This window comes from Jaculus jaculus, chromosome 8, assembly GCF_020740685.1.
Source record: "Jaculus jaculus isolate mJacJac1 chromosome 8, mJacJac1.mat.Y.cur, whole genome shotgun sequence".
NCBI classification, from domain to species: domain Eukaryota; kingdom Metazoa; phylum Chordata; class Mammalia; order Rodentia; family Dipodidae; genus Jaculus; species Jaculus jaculus.
The window spans coordinates 83,558,531-83,576,302 of record NC_059109.1 but is presented as its reverse complement, the minus strand read 5'-3'; positions in this window follow the sequence as shown (position 1 = coordinate 83,576,302).

The following is a 17,772-nucleotide window of genomic DNA, read 5'->3' as shown; positions in this document are numbered from 1 at the left end:
CCACCTTAATCCCAGATGTAGATATCATTCCTGGAAGCTAGATTCCCTGGCTAAGGTAGTCCTACAAAACAGGAGAGGACTAGACCTACTAACAGCCGAAAAGGGAGGTGTATGTTTGTTTTTACAGGAAAAATGCCGCTTTTACGCCAATAAATCGGGAATCGTCCAGGACAAGATTAAGAAACTCCAGGAAGACTTGGAGATGAGGCGACGGGACCTCCAGGACAACCCTCTGCAGATGGGCTTACATGACTTCTTACCCTACCTTCTCCCTCTACCTGAACCCCTCCACCTCCTTCTCCTTCTCCTTATCCTGTCCAGCCTTGTGTAATTAACAAAATTACACAATTTATTCACCAGCGGCTAGAGACAATAAAACTTCATCAGGCCAAAATACATTATCACAGGCTGGCAACTCAGTAATTAAGTTCCTCAGATGACCCACTGCCACCTCCTCTGCCCTCCATGTGACCAATGACAGGTAAGATCCCCAGAGGGGGACAACCTAGGACAGGGGCTTACAAAAACAAAAGGGGAGATGTTGGGCCTTCAGAGGCCCAGACATGAGGCCTAGTAGAACTTCCTGAGCCTAACTGCCTCCACCCAGCTATGACTCAGCAGGGGGCCAAATGGCCTCTGGCCTGCCACTTCCGCACAGGAAGTTAGAGTCCCCCGCTCATGGGCACTTAGAACCAATCATCTCAAAGGTCCCGGTATGCTATTGGCCCTTACATCTCACCCCACCCTAAAGTCTCCACCTTCATTCTCAACATTATATAAACACCCACCTGTAACAATAATGTGAGTTCCTGCTTCAAAAAGACTCCCGACACAGTGTGGTTTTTCTCCAGTGGCCAGGAGAGGTTTTTGGGTCATCCGACACTCATCCTCCCTCAACCCCTATGGAGGAACCAGCAGGCCTGGTTCTTCCCTCGGCACTACCTGTGCAGTAAGAAGCCCAACAGAACTCTAGTCATTAGGTTTTGCAGGCAAGCGCCTCAACTGCTGAGCCTCTCCAGCCCAGTAATCTAGCTCTTTTAACAGTCCCATGAGAACTTCTATTCATTGTTCCCATGTCAATGATGAGGAAACTAAGGTTCCAAGTGACGTGTCAAAGTCACACGCAGATGGTCCAAATCAGAGCTGAAATTTGAACCCAGGTCATTCTGACTCCAAGAAAGGTACAGAGAGTGGGGTCATGTACGATCAGCTGCTAGGAGACGAGTGGCAGATGAGGGGCCCTGAGTGCCACAAGGAGGTGGGTTCTCAAAGGTCACTGTGGCTGGAGAGATCTGAAGGGAGCTTGAGGCTAGACAGAGGCAGGAAGGGCAGATGAAGACTTCCATGATTGTAAGCACTTTCAGCCAGCCTTATGGTCCTGTGCTGCCCCCAAGTGGTAGCCTAGTAGAATTGCTTCTTTAATGAAGGCACCTGCTCAAAGCCACTTTGCTCAGTGGTGCATCAGGATCAGCTGGAGGGATTCTTAACCCAGAGATCCAAAAACACAAAAAATCAAGATAATATAATTCTACCAGAACTTATAAATCCATCAGAAATGACCTCCAGTGAGACTGATTTAGATGAAATGTCTGACAAAGAATTTTAAAAAATGATTTGACCTATGTTTGAAGAATTCAAAGGAATCAAAGAAGAAAATAAACTCATGAAGGAATCCCAAGAGGACAGAGGAAACCAACTTAATGAAATACAGAGGTCGATACAAGATATGGCTTGTAAAAAAAATAGAAAATAGAAATAAAAAAGAAAATATAAATAATGAAAAATAACAATAAGAAATAATAGAAATGCAAAACAGAGTAAGTAAAATACAAAACTCTATAGAAAGCCTCACCAGTAGAATGGATCAAGGAAAGGACAGAATATCTAAAGCAAAAGACATCTTGGCAGCTCTAATATGTCCAACAAAGAGAAAGACAAACTAGTAGGAAGGCATAGATTGGAATTTCAAGACACGTGGGACACTAAAAAGAGAGCAAACATAAGAATTCAAGGAATAGTAGAAAAAGAAATCAAATCACATATATAGGCAAGCCCATCAGGATAACAGAAGAATACTCAACACAAACTTTAAAAGCCAGAAGGGCTTGGAATAATAAATTCCAAGTTCTGAAAGAAACAGCTGCCAACCAAGATTACTTTATCCAGCAAAGCTATCCATCCAAATTGACATAGAAATAAGAACATACACAACAGACTAAAGGTATATACTAACTAACCCAGCTCTACAGAAAATGCTTGAAGGGATCCTTCATGCTGAAGAGAAGGAAAAACACACACATAAGAAAACAGGAAAAAAAACTTCCGGTTAAGATGGTGGCATAGGTACCATGCCAAAGCAGCCTGGGGGGAGGGGGGAACCAAAAAAAAGACTCAGCAAAATACACACTTTTACTAAGAAGTGAGGTATATAGGAAATTGAAACAGCAGCGGAGAAGTAGGAGAGATCCAAAGCATCCAGAGCTCGCACAGTCTGGCAGAAGCAGCTCTGGCAGGTCCGCCGATTGTGGAGGTGGCACAACAGAAAGCCGCCAGGCTCGGCTTGAGCCACAGGAAAAGCCAGGTGACAGGAGCTTCCACTCACACCAGAGCTCTCCACAAACTCAAGAAACATGAAGGGAGAGTGGCAGTAAACAACAGAGGAGCAGATCACAAGGTAGAAGAACACGTGGAACAGCGAGAGAACTAGAGAAACATGGGCAGCCTCCCCTCCCCCACCACCAGTGCCCTGCTCCAGGTAACAGAGCAGCAGTCCAGGGACCTGACCACGCCAAATTAAACAAACAGTGGGATCCAAGCAGGAACAGAGATAAGTGGGATTACACCAGGGAAGGGTCTCACCTGGTCACAAGCTGACTTGGAACCCTCAACAGACTAGAAATCTTAACCTCCTTGTTGTCAGAATTAAGAGTATAGGTGGGGTACCACATACCCTAAGGGACAGTTAGAGGATCTTGTCATAATACCTACTCTTGGATAAATACTCTGAGAGCCTTGAGAGCCACACCTAACGCCTTAAGATTCTACCCTGAAGTTATATATAACATCAGATTGTCTGATACATATAATACTACCCAGCTAACTAGAAAATCCAATCATTAAATAATCCAGGATGCAAATATGTGTGTGTGTGTATCTATCTATCTATCTATCTATCTATCTATCTATCTATCTATCTACATATATATAATCACACAAGAAACACCAAAAATCAAGACAATATAAATCCACCAAAAAGTACTAATACATCAGAAATGACCTCCAGGGAGAACAAGTTAGAGGAAATGCTTGAGAAAGATTTCAAAAGAATTATTATAAATATGTTCAAAGATGTCAAAGAAGAAATCAAAGGAATGAAAGAGGAAATCAGAGGAATCAAAGAAAACACAGGACACCAATTTAATGAAATAAAGAGGGCAATACTAGACATTAATAAGGAAATAAAAATAATAAAGAAAAATTAGTCAAAATTACTAGCAATGAAGAACACAGTTAATGAAATTAAAAAAAAAAAAACTCTGTAGAAAATTTTACCAGTAGAATGGATGAAGGAGAGGACAGAATATCTAAGCTAGAAGACCAGGTGGCAGATCTAATACAGTCCAACAAAGAGAAAGACAAACTAATAGAAAAGTATGAGTGGGAATTTTCAAGATATTAGGGACACAATGAAAAGATCAAACATAAGAATTCAGGGCATAGCAGAAGGAGAAAAATGTCACTCCAAAGGCATAGTAGGTGTCTTCAAAATCATAGAAGAAAACTTCCCCCAAATTGGGAAAGAGGTGCCAATGCAGATACAGGAAGCCTTTAGAACACCAGCCAGACAAACTTGGAGAGAACTGCTCCACAGCATATTATAATCAAACTACCAAACACACAATCCAAAGAAAAAATATCGAAAGCAGTCAAAGAGAAAAATCAAGTTACCTACAAAGGCAAGCCTATCAGGATTATAGCAGATTACTCAACACAAATTTTAAATGGCAGAAGGGTGTGGAGTGATGTATTCCAAGTCCCGAAAGATAACAACTGTCAACCAAGGTTACTTTATCCTGCAAAACTATGCATTCAAATAGACAGAAATAAGGACATTCCATGACAAAAGCAAGCTAAAAGAGTATTTGAAGACAACCAGCTCTACAGAAAATACTTGAAAGAATCCTCCATGCTGAAGAAAAAGAAAAGCACACATATAAGGAACCAGGAAAAACAAACAATACTCAAATACTAGTTAACACAAGAGAGCAAAGGTAAAACCAGAAGAACTACAAAAAGATGGCAAAAATGAGTACACACCGTTCAATAATATTTCTTAATATCAATGGCTTCAATGCCCCAACCAAAAGACATAGGTTCGCAGACTGGGTTAAAAAGCAGGATCCGGGCTGGAGAGATGGCTTAGCAGTTAAGCGCTCGCCTGTGAAGCCTATGGACCCCGGTTCAAGGCTTGGTTCCCCAGGTCCCACGTTAGCCAGATGCACAAGCGGGCACACGCGTCTGGAGTTCATTTGCAGTGGCTGAAAGCCCTGGAGCGCCCATTCTCTCCCTCTTCCTCTATCTGTCTTTCTTTCTGTGTCTGTTGCTCTCAAATAAATAAATAAAAAATGAACAAAAAGTATTTAAAAAAAAAAAAAGCTCATGTTTAAAAAAAAAAAAAAAAAAGCAGGATCCTTCAGTTTGTTGCCTGCAAAAAACCCACCTGTCTGCAAAGGATGGATACTATCTTACGGTGAAAGGTTAAAAATGGTGTTTCAATGAAATGGACCTAGAAAACAAGCAGGAGTTGCTATCTTAATATCTGACAAGGTAGAGTTCAGTCCAACATTAGTTAAGGAACATAAGAAAGGTCACTATATATTGATTAAAGGCAACCTCCAACAGGAGGACATTACAATCCTAAACATATATGCACCTAACATGGGAGCTCCCAAATTCATAAAACAAACACTATTAGAACTAAGGTCACCAATAACACCAAACACAGTGGTAGTAGGTGACTTCAACACCCCACTCTCATCAATTGGCAGGTCATCCCAGAAAAAAATGAACACAGAGGCATCTGGACTAAATGAGGTCACAGAAGGAATGGACCGAACAGATATCGACAGGACATTTCATCCAAATGCTGCATAATATACATTCTTTTCATCAGCACATGGAACATTCTCTAAAATAGACCATATATTAGGACACAAAGAAAATCTTAGCCAATACAGGAAAATTGAAATAATTCCCTGCATTCTATGTGACCACAATGAAATCAAACTACAAATCAATAGCAACAAAGGCTATAGAGCATACACAAAATCATGGAAATTAAACAACACACTATTAAATGATGAATGGGTCAATGAAGAAATCAAGAAGGAAACCAAAATATTTATAGAGTCAAATGATAACTAGAACACAACACGCCAAAATCTCTGGGACACAATGAAGGCAGTCCTAAGAGATAAATTTATAGCTTTAAGTACCTATATTAAGAAATTAGAAAGGTCGCAAGTAAATTACCTAATGCTTCCCCTTAAAGCCTTGGAAAAAGAAGAACAAGGCAAACCAAAAATCATTAGATGGGAAGAAATAATAAAGATCGGGCAGAAATTAATGAAATAGAAACAAAAAAAAATCCAAAGAATTAATGAAACAAAGAGTTGGTTCTTTGAAAGGATAAACAAGATTGATAAACCCTTAGCAAATCTGACCAAAAGAAAGAGAGAAGAGACACAAATTAATAAAATCAGATATGAAAAAGGTTACATCACAACATATTCCAGAGAAATTCAAAAAATCATAGGGACATACTATAAAAGCATATACTCCACAAAGTATAAAAATCTGAAAGAAATGGATGATTTATATGACTACCTAAATTAAATCAAGATGAGATTAATCACTTAAATAGACCGGTAACAAGCATGGAGATCCAAGCAGTTATCAAAATCTCCCAAATAAAAAAAGTCCAGGGATTCCAGGCTTCTTCCAGTTAAGATGGCGGCGTAGGAACCACGCCAAAGCAGCCTAGGGGGGAAAAAGACCAAAAAAACTCAGCAAAATACACACTTTTACTAAAAAGTGAGGTGTATAGGAAATTGAGGCGGCAGCGGAGAAGTAGAAGAGTTATAGAGCATCCAGAGCCTGCACAGGCAGAAAAGTGGCTCCGGCAGCTCGGCCAACCCCCGCAGCCGCGGCGCAGCAGAAAGCCGCCAGACTCTTGGCTCGAGCCTCAGGAAAAGCCAGGTGTGGGATTTTCCCCTCACACCGCGCTCTCCGCAACTCGGGAAACGTGAGGGGAGAGTGGCAGCAAGCAGCGGAGGAGAAGACCGCGAGGTAGAAGAACACGTGGAGCAGTGAGACAACCAGAGCAGCTGCGGCTCTCTCCCCTCCCCCAACGCCTGAACCCAGCTCCAGCGAACACAGCAGCGGCCCGGGACCCGGCCACGCCAACTTGGGCTGACAGCGGGACCCAAGCAGGAGCAGAGTTCGGCAGCAACTTCAGCGGCTCCAGCACCGGTACCAGCGGCCCCAGCAGCAGCGGACCCAGGAGCGGCAGCGGCGGCAGATCCCGCAGTAGCGGCTTCGGGGGGAGCAGCGGCGGTGGACACGGCAGCGGCAGCTTCAGCAGCGGTGGTGGCTCTGGTGGTGGCAGCTACGGCAGCAGCAGAGGCAGCAGCAGCGACTCGCTTTGCCCTGTAGGAAAAGCAAGTGCCCAGCTCCAGAAATCAGAACAGCAGCCCGACGACCCAGGCAGCAACTTGACTGAGACCAAAATCACCCAAGGTAACTGGGATTGCACCAGGGAAGGGTCTCACTTGGTCACAAGCTGACTTGGATCCCTCAACAGACCAGAAATCTAAACCTCTTTGTTGATAGAGGATCTGGTCATTATAATAACTACTCTTGCATAGATACTCGGGGCTGTTTTTGATTGAATGTGTACAGTGTTTAGTTAAATTTTAGAATCTACCTGTATTTGATTCCACTCAGCCTGCTTGAATACTCCTAAAGCAGGGAAACTCAACCCCTAAGAACATCTTTGTAGATACTCTGAGAGTCTTAAGAGCCACACCTAATACCTTAAGGTCCTACCCTGAAAATATATTACATCAAATCAATTGATACAGCTAAGAATACACAGCTAGCTAGAAAATCCAAGCATTAACTTAATCCAAGATGCAAAAATATATACATTATAACACAAGAAACACTAAAAAGCAAGACGATATAAATCCACCTAAAAGTATTAATGCATCAGAAATGACCTCCAGTGAGAAAGAGTTAGAGGAAATGCCTGAGAAAGAGTTCAAAAGAATAATTATAAATATGTTCAAAGAGGTCAAAGAACACATGAAAACAATCAAAGAAGAAATCAAAGAGGAAATCAAAGGAATCAAAGAAGAGGCAGGACACCAATTTAATGAAATAAAGAAGGCAATACAAGACATAAATAGGGAAATAGAAATAATAAAAAAAAACCAGTCAGAATTACTAGCAATGAAGAACACAGTTAATGAAATAAAAAACTCTGTAGAAAATCTCACCAGTAGGATGGATGAGGGAGAGGACAGAATATCTAAGCTAGAAGACCAGGTGGCAGACCTAATGCAGTCCAACAAAGAGAAAGACAAACTTATAGAAAAGTATGAGTGGGAATTTCAAGATATTCGGGACACTATGAAAAGATCCAATATAAGAATTCAGGGGATAGTAGAAGGAGAAGAACTCCACTCCAGAGGCATAGTAGGCATCTTCAACAAAATCATAGAGGAAAATTTCCCCCAAATTGAAAGAGGTGCCAATACAGATACAGGAAGCCTTTAGAACCCCAACCAGACAAAACCCAGAAAGAACCTCTCCTCGCCATATTATAATCAAACTTCCAAACACACAAACCAAAGAAAAAATATTGAAAGCAGTTAGAGAGAAAAATCAAGTTACCTACAAAAGCAAGCCCATCAGGATTACAGCAGATTATTCAACACAAACTTTTAAAGCCAGAAGGGCTTGGAGTGATATATTCCAAGTTCTGAAAGATAACAACTGTCAACCAAGGTTACTTTATCCTGCAAAATTATCCATTCAAATAGATGGAGAAATAAAGACATTCCATGACAAAAGCAGGTTAAAGGAGTATTTGAAGACAAAACCAGCTCTACAGAAAATACTTGATAGAATCCTCCATGCTGAACAAAAGGAAAAGCACACATATAAGGAACCTAGAAAAAACAAGCTATACTCAAATACCAGTTAACAGAAGAGAGCACAGGTAGAACCAGTAACACACACACACACACACACACAAAAATGGCAAACATAAATACACACCTTTCAATAATATCTCTTAATATCAACGGTCTCAATGCCCCAACAAAAAGACATAGATTTGCAGACTGGGTTAAAAATCAGGATCCTACAATTGGTTGTCTCCAAGAAACTCACCTTTCTACAAAGGATAGACATTATCTTAGGGTGAAAGGTTGGAAGACGGTGTTTCAAGCAAATGGGCCTAGAAAACAAACAGGGGTTGCTATCCTAATATCAGACAGGGTAGACTTTAGTCCGACGTTAGTCAAGAAAGATAAGGAAGGTCACTTTATATTGATTAAGGGCACACTCCAACAGGAGGACATTACAATCCTAAACATATATGCACCTTACATGGGGGCTCCCAAATTCGTCAAACAAACACTATTAGAACTAAGGTCACAGATAACACCAAACACAGTGGTGGTGGGTGACCTTAACACCCCACTCTCATCAATTGACAGGTCATCCAGGGAAAGAATAAACAGAGAGGCATCTGGACTAAATGAGGTCATAGAAGGAATGGACCTAACAGATATATACAGGACATTTCATCCAAAGGCTGCATAATATACATTCTTTTCATCAGCACATGGAACATTCTCTAAAATAGACCATATATTAGGACACAAAGCAAATCTTAACAAATTCAGGAAAATTGAAATAATTCCTTGCATTCTATCTGACCACAATGGAATTAAACTACAAATCAGTAGCAAGAAAGGCTATAGAGCATACACAAAATCATGGAAACTAAACAATACACTACTAAATGATGAGTGGGTCAATGAAGAAATCATAAAGGAAATCAAAAAATTTATAGAGTCAAATGATAATGAGAACACAACATACCAAAATCTCTGGGACACAATGAAGGCAGTTCTAAGAGGTAAATTTATAGCCTTAAGTGCCTATATTAAGAAATTAGAAAGGTCGCAAGTAAACGACCTAATGCTTCGCCTTAAAGCCTTGGAAAAAGAACAAGGCAAACCAAAAATCAGTAGACGGGAAGAAATAATAAAGAGTAGGGCAGAAATTAATGAAATAGAAACAAAAAGAACAATCCAAAGAATTAATGAAAAAAAAAAAAAAAGTCCAGGCCCAGATGGATTCACTGCTGAATTTTACCAGACATTCGGGGAAGAACTAAATCCATTGCTTCTTAAGCTTTTTCATAAAATAGCAAAAGAAGGAATCCTACCAAAATCCTTCTATGAAGCCAGTATCACCCTGATACCAAAACCAGGCAAAGATAGAACAAAAAAAGAAAATTATAGACCAATCTCCCTCATCAACATAGATGCAAAAATTCTCAACAAAACAAACAGAATACAAAAATATATCAGAAAGATCATGCACCCTGACCAAGTAGGCTTTATCCCAGAGATTCAGGGATGGTTCAACATACACAAATTAATAAATGTAATATATTATATAAATGGACTGAAGGACAAAAATCATATGATCATCTCATTAGATGCAGAGAAAGCATTTGACAAAATCCAACATCCCTTCATGATAAAAGTCCTACAGAGACTGGAAATATAATGAACATATCTCAATATAATAAAGGCTATATATGACAAGCCTACAGCCAACATATTACTAAACGGGGAAAAACTAGAAGCTTTTCCACTAAAAGCAGGAACCAAACAAGGGTGTCTACTGTCCCCACTTTTATTTAATATAGCACTGGAAGTCTTAGCCATAGCAATAAGGCAAGAGACACACATAAAATGGATACAAATTGGAAAGGAAGAAATTAAGTTATCATTATTTGCAGATGACATGATTCTATATATAAAGGACCTTAAAGACTCTACCAGCAAACTGTTAGAGCTGACCAAAACCTACAGCCATGTAGCAGGATACAAAATAAATAAACAGAAATCAGTACCATTCCTATACGCTGACAACAAACATACATAGGATGAAATCAAAGACTCACTCCCATTCAAAAATGCATCAAAGAAAATAAAGTACCTTGGAATAAACCTAACCAAGGTAGTAAAGGATCTCTACATTGAAAACTAACAAACACTCGAACGAGAAATTGCAGAAGACACTAGGAAATGGAAAAACATCCCTTGTTCCTGGATTGGAAGGATCAATATTGTGAAAATGGCAATCTTACCAAAAGCAATCTACACATTTAATGCAATCCCCATCAAAATTCCAAAGACATTCTTCACAGAAATACACAAAAAAAAAAACAACAATCCAAAAATTCATTTGGAACCACAAAAAAACCTCAAATATGTAAAATAATACTGAGCAACAAAAATAAGTCAGGAGGTATCACCATACCTGATTTTAACTTATACTACAGAGCCATAGTAACAAAAACAGCATGGTATTTGCACAAAAGCACATATGTAGATCAATGGAACAGAATACAGGACCCAGATATAAGCCCAGGTAGCTACAGCCACCTGATATTCGATAAAAGTGCCAAAAATACTCATTGGAGAAAAGACAGCCTCTTCAGCAAATTGTGCTGGGAAAACTGGATATGTATCTGTAGAACAATGAAAATAGATTCTTCTCTCTCTCTCCGTGTACAAGAATTAAATCCAAATGGACTCAAGACCTTAACATCAGACCTGAAACTCTGAAACTGCTACAGGAAAAAGTAGGGGAAACCCTTCAACATATTGGTCTTGGCAAAGACTTTCTGAATATAACCCCAATTGCTCAGGCAATAAAACCACAGATTAACCACTAGGGCCTCATGAAATTACAAAGATTTTGTACTGCAAAGGACACTGTGAATAAAGCAAAGAGGCAACCTACAGAATGGGAAAAAATCTTTGCCAGCTATATATCTGATAGAGGATTAATATCTAGGATATACAAAGAACTCAAAAAGTTAAATAATTAGAAATCGAAGGGCCGGGCGTGGTGGCGCACGCCTTTAATCCCAGCACTCAGGAGGCAGAGGTAGGAGGATCACCGTGAGTTCAAGGCCACCCTGAGATGACAAAGTTAATTCCAGGTCAGCCTGGACCAGAGTGAGACCCTAACTCAAAAAACAAAAAAAATAATAATAATAATTAGAAATCAAACAAGCCAATTAAAAAATGGGCTATGGAGCTAAATAGAGAGTTCTCAAAAGAAGAAATATGGATGGCGTATAAGCATCTAAAAAAATGTTCTACATCCCTAGTCATCAGGGAAATGCAGATTAAAACGACATTGAGATTTCATGTCACTCCTGTCAGATGGGCCACCATCATGAAAACAAATGATCATAAATGTTGGCGGGGATGTGGAAAAAAAGGAACCCTTCTACACTGCTGGTGGGAATGCAATCTGGTCCAGCCATTGTGGAAATCAGTGTGGAGGTTCCTAAAACAGCTAAAGATTGATCTACCATATGACCCAGCTATAGCACTCCTAGGCATATATCCTAAGGACTCATCCCTTTTCCTTAGAAGTACATGCTCAACCATGTTTATTGCTGCTCAATTCATAACTGGGAAATGGAACCAGCCTAGATGTCCCTCAACTGATGAGTGGATAATAAATATCTGGCACATTTATACAATGGAGTTCTACTCAGCAGTAAAGAAAAATAAAGTTATGAAATTTGCAGAAAAAAATGGATGGATCTGGAAAGGTTTATACTAAGGAAGGTAACCCAGGCCCAGAAAGCAAAGCACCACATGTTCTCCCTCCTATGTGAATCCTAGCTACAGATGATTGGACTTCTCTGTTATAAGGAAAAAAACTCAGTAGCAGAGGCCAGTAAGTTAGAAAAGGAGATATAAAGGGAAGAGAAAGGAAGAGGAGAGGGTACTTAATAGGTTGGTATTGTATATATGTAAGTAGAAGAATAGATTAACGAGGGTGAAAAGGCCCAAAGTGAGGTCAGGGGAAGAGATTGAGTGAAGGAAAGGTGGGGGGAGGGCTAATGAAAATCTAAGAGGATGCAAACAAATCATGTGGAATTCTCACGTTTTGGATAATGGAACACTCACGAGCCATAGTTCATTGTTAGAAAATTTTCAGTGCCAGGGATGGGATACCTCCAGTGAGTTGGTGGCCAGGGTGGTCCCTGATGCCCCCAAATGGTTTCCCACCAGGAATAGATGGTAAGACCCTATTGCTGAAGACTCCACATACTTGGGCTGCAAGGCCACTGAGAAATCCTGCTGGAACTGAACTGATAACCTCTTCCATGTAGACCAGCTGACAGAATGCTGGAAGAAGCCATTCTACATGTAGTTCAATGGGAGAAAGAGATACCACCAGTGAAGATACTCAACAAAGGACATTGCAAGCCTTATAATTGGCAGCCAGCCCAAATGAGCCAATGAGTGCAATAGTGGCACGTCTTTCATTGTGGAAACCAACTACAATGTGCTCCCTCCAGACATTAAATGGCCTGGATATCCATGACTTCATAGTACCTGACACTGCCTACACAAGACCATCATAATAGGAGGAAAAGATCATGACATCAAAATAAAAGAGAGACTGATTGAAATGGGGAGGGGATATGATGGAGAATGGAATTTCAAGGGGGAAAGTGGGGGGAGGGTATTACCATGGAATATTTTTATAATCATGGAAAATGTTAATAAAAATTGAGAAAAAAAGAAAACAGGAAAAAATAAACCATATTCAAACAATGCCTAATACAAAAGAATAAAGGAAAAATCGGAAGACCTATAAAACAAGAATAATGGCAAGAATAAATGCACATTTTCAATAATAACTCTTAATATCAATGCCCCAACATAATGACACAGGATTACAGGCTGGTTAAAAAGCAGGATCCTTCTATTTGTTGCCTCATAAGAAACTTGCCTTTCCATAAAAGACAGACAGTATTCTAATGAAAGAGTTGGAAAAATGGTATTTCAAACCAATTGGCCTATAAAAGAAGCTGGTGTTGGGCTAGAGAGATGGCTTAGCAGTTAAGGTGCATGCCTGCACAGCCTAAGGACCCAGGTCCAATTCTCCAGGTCCTATGCAAGCTAGATGCACATGGTGGTGCATGTGCCTGGAGTTCGTTTGCAGTGGCTGGAGGCCCTGGTATGCTCATTTTCTCTCTCTCTCTCTAATAAATAAATAAATAACAATAAATCTTTTTAAAAAGAATAAGCAGGTGTTGCTATCCTAATAACTGACAGTATAGACTTCCAACCAACATTAGTTAGGAAAAATAAAGAAGGTCACTTTATATTGATTAAAGGAACAATTCAACAAGGCATTACAATTCTAAACTTATATGCACCTAATATGGGGGCTGCTAGTTTCCTCAAACAAACTCTATTAGACTTAAGGTCATAGATAACACCAACCACCATTTTAATGGGTGACTTCAATACACCACTCTTTTCAATTGACAGGTCACCCTGACAAAAAATAAACAGAGAAGCACCTGGATTAAATGGGGTCATGGAACAAATGGACCTATCCATAGAACATTCCATCCAAATGCTGTAGAATACACATTCCTTTCAGCATTACATGGAATGTTTTCTAAAATAGACCATATGTTATGACACAAAGCAAATCTTAACAAATACAGGAAAACTGAAATAATTCATTGTACTCTACCTGATCAGGATTAAAATGATGGGATTAAAATACAAATCAACAGCAAGAAAAGCTATAGAGCATACACAAAATCATAGAAACTAAATAGTACACTACTACCTAATGGATGGGTCAATGAATAAATCAAGGAGGAAATCAAAACACTCATAAAATCAAATGATAATGAGAACACAACATACCAAAACTTTTGGGGCACAATGATGCAGCCCTAAGAGGGAAATTTGTAGCTTGAAATGCCTATGTTAAAATATTAGATGGACAATGATTGTGGGGAGGTAATATGATGGAGAATGGAATTTCAAAGGAGAAAGGGGGGGAGGGAATTAACATGGGATTTTTTTATAATCATGGAAAATGCTAATAAATTTTTTTTTAAAAAAAGATATTAGATGGGCTAGGCATGGTGGTGCGCGCCTTTAATCCCAGCACTCAGGAAGCAGAGATAGGAGGATCACCATGAGTTCAAGGCTACCTTGAGAATACAGAGTAAATTCCAGGGCAGCCTGGGCTAGAGGGAGACTCTACCTCAAAAACAAAAAAAATATATTAGAAAGGCCACAAGTAAACAACTTAATGCTTCACCTTAAGGCCTTGGATATAGAAGAACAGGTAAACCAAATCAGTAGATGGGAAGAAATAACAAAGACTAGGGTAGAAATTAATGAATGGAACCCCCCCCCCAAAAAAATGCAAAGAATCAATGAAATAAAGATTTGGTTCTTGAAAGAATAAACAAGTTTGATAAACCCTTAGCAAACCTGACCAAAAGAAAGAAAGAAGAGACATAAATTGCTAAAATTAGAAATGAAAAAAGCACCATTACAACAGATACCAATAAATTTTAGTAAATCATGAGGACATATTTTAAGAACATATGCTCCACTAAGTTTGAAAATCTTAAAGAAATGGAGGATTTCTTTGATTTACATAATTTACCAAAATTAAAGCAAGATGAAGTAAACCATTTAAACAGACCTATAATAAGAATGGAGATCAAAATAGTTATAAAAAATCTCCAAACTAAAAAAAAGTCCAGGCCCTAATGAATTCACTGATGAATTTTACCAGACCTTCATGGAAGAACTAACTCCAGTGCTTCTCAAACTTTTCCAAAATATTTTCTATTTTCTAAAATAGAAAAGTAAGGAGTACTACAAAACTCCTTCTATGAATCCAGCATTACTCTGATACCAAAACCAGACAAAGACAAAACAAAAGCAGAAAAGTACAGACTAATCTCCTTCAAGAACAGAAATGTAAAAATTCTCATCAAAATAGTGGCAAGCAGAATGCAAGAATATATAAAAAAAAAAAAAAATTCACCATGACCAAGTAGGATTTATACCATAGATTCAGGGATGGTTCAACATATGCAAATCAATAAATGTAATAAACTATATAAATGGAATGAAAGACAAAAATCACATGATCATCTCAATATATACAGAAAGGCATTTGACAAAATACAACATGGTAAAAATCCTACATGGTAAAAGTCCTCAAAGAACTGAATTTAGAAGAAACATATCTCAACATAATAAAGGCTACTTATGACAAACCTACAGCCAACATAATACTAAATGGGGAAAAACCTGAAGCTTTTCCACTGAATTCAGGAATAAGTCAAATGTGTCCACTGTCCCCACTGTCCCCACTTTTATTTAATATAGTACTGGAAGTCTTAGCTATAGTCGTAAGGTAAAAGACACACATAAAAGGGACACAAATTGGAAAGGAAGATATCAAATTATCATTATTTGCAGGTGATATGATAGTATACATAAAGGACCCTAAAGATTCTACCAGCATGTTATTAAAACTGATAAACACTTCTAGCAACATAACAGGATTCAAAATAAACACACAGAAGTCAGTAACTTTCCTATATACTAACAACAAACATGCTGAAGATGAAATCAAGAAATCACTCCCATTCACAATTGCCTCAAAATAAATAAATAAATAAAGGACCTTGGAATAAACCTAACTAAGAAGTGAAGGATCTCTACAATGAAAATTTTAAAACACGCAAGAGAGAATTGCAGAAGGCACTAGGAAATTGACAAACATCCCATATTCTTGGTTTTGAAGAGTCAATATTGTGAAAATGACAATCTTACCAAAAGAAACCTACACATTTAATACAATCCCCATCAAAATTCCAGTGTCATTCTACACAAAAAATAGTTTAAAAATCCTAAAGTTAACTTGGAAGCACAAAAAACTTCAAATAGCCAAAACTATTCTGAGCAACAAAAATAAGGCTGGTGGTATCACTATACCTGATTTTAAGCTATATTAGAGAGCCATAGTAACAAAAACAGCATAGTACTGACACAAAACAGACATGTAAATAATGGAACAGAACAGAGGACCCAGATGTAAGTCCAGGCAGCTACAGCCAGCTATCTTCAACAAAAATGCCAAAAATCTCCATTGAAGAAAAGACAGAGTCTTTAACAAATAGTGCTGGAAAACTGGACATGTATATGTACAAGAATTGAAATATATCTTTATCTTGCTCTAAACACAAGATTCAAGTTCAAATGAATCAAAGACCTTAATATCAGACCTGAAACTCTGAAACTGCTAGAAGAAAAAGCAGAGGAAACCCTTCAACATGTTTGCATAGATAATGCCTTTCTGAATATAACACCAGTTGCTCAGGAAACAAAACATCCAATCAACCACTGAGACCTCCTGAAATTACAAAGCTTTTTTATTCTAAGAAAAGCTTTTGTATAGCAAAGGACATTGTAAATAGAGCAAAGAGGCAACCTACAGAATGGGAGAAAATTTTTGCCACCTATACATCTGACAGAGGATTAATATCCAGTATATACAAAGAACTCAAAAAAACTAAATAATAAGTGAAACCATCCAATCAAAAAAAAATGGGTTATGGAACCAAATAGAGAATTCTCAAAAGGAGAAATACAGCTGGGCGTGGTAGCACATGCCTTTAATCCCAATACTTGGGAGGCAGAGGTAGGAGGATCACTGTGAGTTCGAGGCAACCCTGAGACTACTTAGTGAATTCCAGGTCAGAACGGACTACAGTAAAACCCTACCTTGAAAAGCCAAAAAAAAAAAAAAAAAAAAGGAAAAATACAGATGGCCTATAAACATGTAAAAAATGTTCTACATCCCTAGCCATTAGGGAAATGCAAATTAAAACTACTTTGAGATTCCATCTCACTCTTGTCAGAATGACTATCATCAAGGAAACAAATGACAATAAATGCTGATAAGGATGTGGAAAAGAGGAACCTTTCTACACTGTTGCTGTGAATGTAAACTGGTACAGCCATTGTGGAAATCAGTGTGGAGGCTCCTGAAACAGCTAAAAATAGATTTACTATATGACCCAACTATACCACTCCTAAGGACTCTTCTCACTACCTTAGTTTGGCTTTGCTTCTTGTGAGGTAGGTATTTTCTCTCTCTGTCTCTCTCTCTCTCTCTCTCGCTCTCTCCCTCTTTCCCTCTCGCTCTCTCCCTCTCCCTCTCCCTCTCTCCCTCTCCCTCTCCCTCTCTCTCTCTCCCTCCCTCTTTCTCTCTCTGAAATAAAACAATAGAAAATAAAAAGCAGAGGTCCACCATCTGAGTTAATCCACGTGGAAATCCAAAATTTGCAGAAAGAATTTCTGCAACAACAACCAAAAAAAAAAAAAAAAAAAAGACCAAAGGGGATGAGGAGATGGCTTAGCGGGTTAAGGCACTTGTCTGCAAAGCCAAAGGACCTAGGTTCAATTTCCTAGGACCCACATAAGCCAGATGCACAAGGTGACACATGCATCTGGAATTCATTTGCAGTGGCTGGAGGCTCTGACGTGCCTATTCTCTCTTGGTCTCTCTCTCTCTCTTTCCTCTCTCAAATAA